General features: G+C 44.4%; 1 protein-coding gene across 5 annotated transcripts in view; it reads left to right on the top strand.

The window, feature by feature from the left end:
• TMEM104 (transmembrane protein 104) overlaps nt 1-6,532 on the top strand; it is a 63,190-nt gene that overhangs the window by 284 nt on the left and 56,374 nt on the right. For 2 of the 5 annotated variants that reach the window (XM_056550106.1, XM_056550107.1), the window contains exon 2: nt 336-486. The exons of 2 other annotated variants lie outside the window; for them this stretch is intronic. The gene's annotated coding sequence lies outside the window, so the exon portion shown is untranslated. Of the gene's footprint in view, nt 1-81; nt 194-335; nt 487-6,532 lie in introns of those variants that run through there. One more of the 5 variants, XM_056550108.1, reaches the window with a different exon arrangement.

The raw sequence follows: 6,532 nt of genomic DNA, 5'->3' as shown, positions 1-6,532 counted from the left end.
CAGCTTTTGCAAAACTACAACTCCCAGCATGCCCGGACAGCCTCTGGCTGTCCGGGCATGCTGGGAGTTGTAGTTTTGCAACAGCTGGAAGCACCCTGGTTGGCAAAAACCTCTCTAGGTGGATCCTGTGGGGGTGGACAGATTAGTGCATGCTGGGATATGTAGTTCTCCAACAGCTGAACCTCCGTATCCGGTAATCTTGACATGATCTGTGTTGTTTTTCCTAAGCCCTCAGCACTTTGCCCATAAGACAAATACTCACAAGTTTTCTCAGTGTAAACTAGAATCCGTTTTTTGGAAAAGTTGAATGGTAACTTTTACGGCCATCATTGCAGCCCCTGCAGGATTTGTCATTCGGTGTTCTCTGGAATCCCGTAACGGCTGTCGTGATGGAACCCAGCTGTCCAGAAAGTCAGAACTGAGAAACAGTTAAACAGCTTTGCCACTACACGTAGGAGGACTCCACGTCCGAATTTGGAGAAACTAGTAAGTGATGGCATGCTGGGATTTTAAGGCAATGCGCTATATATATATATATATATATATATATATATATATATATATATATATATATATTAGCTGAGTACCCGACGTTGCCCGGTTTTTCCTTCTTCATCCTTGTTGGGGAAGAAAATCAACAGAGGAGGAAGCTTTTGACTTCATATCCCGACCTCCTATCCCGACCATCCTGTCCTCCTATCTTGACCTCCTATCTCAACCTCCTATCCTGTCCTCCTATCCGGACCCGTAATATGTGTATCAGGTATTGAAATATCTCCAGCCGTACAGAAGTCATGTGGGAACATACATTTCCCATTGATTTGCATGGGACTTTAAACAAAACCCCGACCCTCACAAATGGGGGTAGTTAAGGGTTAAATTAACTATCCTATATTTTAAGTGGACATATAAGTAACATGTGACCAAGTATTATCGAAATATCTCCAGCCGTTTGGAAGCTATGTAGTAACATATATTTCCCATTGACTTGTATGGGACTTTAAACAAAAACCCCGCCCCTGGCACATGGGGGTGAGTAAGGGTTAAATCACCTATGCTATGTTTGTTGCTGACATATAAGTAATATGTGTGCCAAGTTTCATGTTAATATCTTTAGCCGTTTGGAAGTTTTTGTGGAACATACACACATAATATACATACATACACACACACACACACACACACATACACACATGTTTAGTTTTATATATATAGATATCTCAGTGGTCTCAAATTTGTGGACCTCCAGATGTTGTAAAACTCCAACTCCCAGCATGCTGTGAGTGAGCTGTAGTGTTGCAACATCTGGAGGTCCACAGTCTGAAGACCACTGCTATATGTGCACTCTGAGGATGAAGCCACGCTGAATTTAAAGCACATGCCACTTCAAATTTAGCGTGGATTCTACCTGGTTTTGGACTCCCCTTTATTTTTAATGGGATCTCCGCAACTGTGTTTACACCCTAAATGTCATTGACGTGTCAATTCTTCAGGTGCAAGGTAAATACCATTGACATCAATGGTATTTTACTTGTGCAATCCGCTTCAGGAATGGACACGTCAGTGACATTTACACGCTGAAATTACTAGGTGTAAACAGTGTCCGAAACCCCATTGAAATCAGTAGGATAATTGTGACTATAGGCTTGTGAGCTCATTGACTGCTCGCTGTTGGTCAGGGGAACGTTGAACCACGGCCATTGGCCATCGCATGTGGATTTGTATCCAGGTGACAGCTGAACTGTTAGAACACCCTTCTAAGGGCCCCTGCACACTCCTCACTGAATTTCCTATGTGATGCTGCGATTTGTTCACAACGAGAAAATGAAGCGGAAAAGGCACACAGAGGCTATGTTCACTGAGGCTATGTTCACTGAGGCTATGTTCACTGAGGCTATGTTCACTGAGGCTGTGTTCACACGGTGGAAATTTTCGACCGAAATCCGACAGAAAAATTAATCTCGGAAATTCTGGTACATGAAGTTCACATTGTGGTAAATGAAATTTCCGCTTTTCTATTCACACGGCATATTTTCTGCTGGTGAATTTCTGATGCAGAAATTCTGGATTCCGCAAAAAGAATGAACACGCCAATTCTTTTTCCAGAATTCTGTGGCAAAGTTTCATTAAAGTCAATGGGACTCTAAATTCTGCCTGGAATCTGTGTTTTGAGTTCAAGAAATTCCCACACATTCCAAACGAAATCTGCAAAAAATCTGCTGCCAGCTTGGCAGAACGGAATATGAGTGAAAGCAGCGAAATTCCCCTGAGTGAACATAGCCTATGGGTATGTTTCCTGTAAAAGAAAGAAAAATGTAAGAAAGAACATATTTTTCCACATGCTCTAATTTGTAAACAACGCTATACTGTCTGTGTCTCTGATAATAAAAATAATTTCTACTGGGTATGTGCACACTATGGAATAAATGAATGGGGAAATGCCAAATGGACATTCCCTGTGCAGCAGGCGCTGCCAATTAAATGGGCACTAGGACCAAGCGGACATCCGCAGCCACTATTGACGGCAATGCAGTCCACATGGAGTGAACATGTTAAAGGAGTAGTCCAGTGGTGACCCAGTGGTGAACAACTTATCCCCTATACTAAGGATAGGGGATAAGTTGGAGATTGCGGGGGGTCCAACCGCTGGGGCCCCCTGTGATCTCCTGTACGGAGCCCCGACAGCCCGCGGGAAGGGGGCATGTCGACCTCCGCACAAAGCGGCGGCCGACACGCCCCCTCAATACAACTCTATGGCAGAGCAGAAGTGCTGCCTTCGGCAATCTCCGGCTCTGCCATAGAGATGTATTGAGGGGGGCGTGTTGGCCGCCGCTTCGTGTGGGGGTCGACACCCGCTATCTGGCCGGAGAGCCTGGCCCCCGTACAGAGAGATCGCAGGGGGCCCCAGCAGTCGGACCCCCCGCAATCTCAAACTTATCCCCTATCCTTAGGCTAGGGGATACATTTTTCACCACTGGATTACCCCTTTAATTCTTTCAGTGGGTCTGGAATCCAGAAATTCCGCAGTGTGCACAGTGCAGCAGAATCTCATTAAAAATAATGAACGGCTGATGCATCATATCTCTGCCTGGAATTTCTCTGGGCATAAATTCTATAGTTTGCATAGGCCCTAAAAGAAAGCAAGGATTATCACTTATATTTTCCCTTCATACTCTGTTTCACTCTTTTAGGCCTCATGCTATATTACAGATCAGCTTTGGAGCTGTAATATGAACAGGGCTATTCTGCCCTAAAAGAAATACGTGGAGCATACCAAACTTTTTATTTTATTTTTTATTATTCATACAGAATATGACAGAAAAAGAACGGTTTGTATTAGGCCATCACGATATACTGCAATCGAATCACGATAATTTTGAATTGCAATATAGCAATTTGGCTTTTCGCTAAATTCTGCGATTATCTGAGAGGAGAAACAGTGGGATGCATGCCGGAGGATGCACAGGAGCAACAATAAGGTGAAACACGGGAGCTGGTGGCAGTAGTATACTCCGCTCCAGTGCGGCCCGGCCCCTCCATTGTGCGTCTCACTGTGTCTCCTCCCACCACGACTGGCCGCCATGTGAATATGGCACAGCCGTGCGGCAGGTGAGCACAGGAACTTAGCTCTCTTCATACTGCTAATGCCGGACATCACCGATCCAGGTGATCGATCCATCACCGATTCAGCATTAACCCTTTAGACACCACGATAAAAGTTGATTGTGGCATCTAAAATGCCAAAAAACAATCTTCGGTAGCTCAGTGGAGCTGATCTGGAAACTCGAGGCAAAAACCTTGGGTACCGATCAGCTGAGAGAATGGGCGGAGGTACCCTGTATTTCTACACTACTACTTGTAATTCTTGCAGACACTGATCAATGTTATGCCACAGGCAGAGCACTGATCAGTGTTTTCGGCGCTCCATTACTACAGCCTGCTGAGGCTGCCAGCATTATTGGAGGGCCAATCAGAGGAGCCAAAGGCAGTTTGGCTCATCTGATTGTCCCTCCAATAATGCTGGCAGCCTCAGCAGGCTGTAGTAATGGAGCGCCGATAACACTGATCAGTGCTCTGCCTGTGGCATAACATTGATCAGTGTCTGCAAGAATTACAAGTAGTAGTGTAGTCCCCATAGGGCAGTGTTTTCAAAATAGTGTGCCTCCAGCTGTTGCAAAACAACAACTCCCAGCATGCCCGGACAGCCTTTGGATTTAGGCTTGCTGGGAGCTGTAGTTTTGCAACTGCTGGACGCACACTGTTTTGAAAACACTGCGTATGGGGACAAAAAAATTGTATTAAAAAAATAAATAAATAAATATATATATATATATATATATATATATATATATATATATATATATTACAAAGGTAATAAATAATTAGTCCCCCCCTAATAAAAGTTTGTCACCCCTCTCTTCCCATTCTCGAAATAAAATAATGTAAACAAAAATAAACAAACATATTTGGTATCGCCGCATGCGTAAATGCCCGAACTATGAAAATATAACATTAATGAAACTGCATGGTCCATGGCGTGAATTGACGTGATTGCTAATTTTTGGTCACTTCATAACTTCATATACCAGAAAAAAAATTAAACGTTAGCAAAAAGTCCTGATAAAAATTACAGATCACGGCACAAAAAGTGAGCCCTGTATATGGAAAAATAAGAAGGTAATAGGGGTCAGAGGAGGACAATTTTAGGCATATGAATTCTTTTACAAAAAGATCAAATTTTAGGAAGTTTATTAGAACAGAATAAAGATAAAGGCCCTCATTTACTATTCTAAACCCGACTTGTTTTGTCGGGTTTTTTTGGCGCATCTTTGTCTGCGACATGTCGCATACATCGTGCGCCAGTCTGCGACATGATGCAACATTTTTTGCCGATGGACCCGATGTGGATTTTCCCAAACCCGAAAAAGGGGCGTAACCCGACATTTCTGAGCTTTACCACGTATTTCAAAAGGTTTCCAACCCGAATTTGTTGAATTGTTGTGGATTTTTTCCCGACAACTCAGAGGAGTTGGAAACCAAAACCTACAAAACCCACGTGCGACAAACAGGATGCGACATAATAATAAATACCAGGGGAAAAAAGCAATCGGGTAAGAAAGCAACACAGATTTACAACCCGATTTTCTAAGTAAATGAGGGCCAATCTGTCATTTTTACCGATAAGTGCACTCTGTAGAAACAAACAATCCCCTAGTGCTCCTTCCCACACTGCTGCGCCATACAGCAATGCAACAACGCTGGAGAGTGTGCAGACTAGGCCAGGCACATGAAATGCGGAGGAGGAGTTGAGCTAATTTCTCCCCGTTTCATATCCAATCCCCTCCATTTATGTTCAGTCATTGTACATGAAGTGGGGGGGGGGGCTTTATGAAATAAGGGGATTGGATATGAACTGGGGGGGGGGGGATTTTATCATTTGTTTATTATATCTCAATCGCATATCGAAATCCCAATATTTACCTCCATAATCACGATCGCACATTTTCCGCAAATCGTGCAGCTCTAGTTTGTAGAAAATCAGAAGCGTACAGAGGTACGGTAAAGGCTCATGCACTTCTATAGTACCCTGTTACAGCTTTATACAAAGCCGATCTGTATTACTATTGTGTGCATGAGGCCTCAAGGAGTAGAACAAAGTATTTAGGGAAAATATATAATTGCTAGTCCTTGTCTCCTAAACGGGATAGGTGCAAAATCGGAATCTTGTAATATCTTTTTATTTTGAAATGACAGGCTTTTAGAAGTCCTCCCTTATCATACACTGGCCACTTATCAGGGTCACCTGTTCAGTGGCTTGTTAACATAGCTAATCAACCAATCACATGGCAGCAACTCAATGCACCAATTAAGGACCCTTGACGCCCTGGTACTTAAGGACCCAGGGCGTACCTGTACGCCCGTTGGAAGTTCGTTCCCCGCCGCGCGCCGGGCAGGGACTGGACCGGGGTGTCTGCTGATATCTATCATGCAAGTGCCCAGGGGGGTCCTGAGACACCAATCTTCCCTACCCCCCAATGTCTGCAATCGCCGCGAATTACTGGTGAAATCACACCGGCGATTCCGGGTCATACGGGTCTCCGGTGACCGCAATTTGCTGTCTGGGCATGCTGGGATTTGTAGTTTTATAACATCTGGAGGGCCACAGTTTGGAGATCCCTGTGCAGTGGTCTCTAAACTGTAGCCCACCAGATGTTGCAAAACGGCAAATTCCAGCGTGCCAAACAGCTGAAACGGCATGCTGGAAGTTGTATTTGTGTACCTCCAGCTGTTGCATAACTACATCTCTCAACATGCCCTTCGGCGATCAATACATACTGGGAGTTGTAGTTTTGCAACAGCTGGAGGCACACTGGTTGTAAAATACTGAGTTAGGTAGCAGAACCTAACTGAAGGTTTTCCAACCAGTGGGCCTCCAGCTGTTGCAAAAGTACAACTCCCAGCATGCACGGTCTGTCAGTACATGTTGGGAGTTGTAGTTTTGAAACAGCTGGAGGTTTGCCCCCCCCCCCCC

Source organism: Hyla sarda, chromosome 13 (assembly GCF_029499605.1).
Source record: "Hyla sarda isolate aHylSar1 chromosome 13, aHylSar1.hap1, whole genome shotgun sequence".
Lineage (NCBI taxonomy): Eukaryota > Metazoa > Chordata > Amphibia > Anura > Hylidae > Hyla > Hyla sarda.
This window is presented reverse-complemented; position numbering and strand designations above follow the sequence as displayed.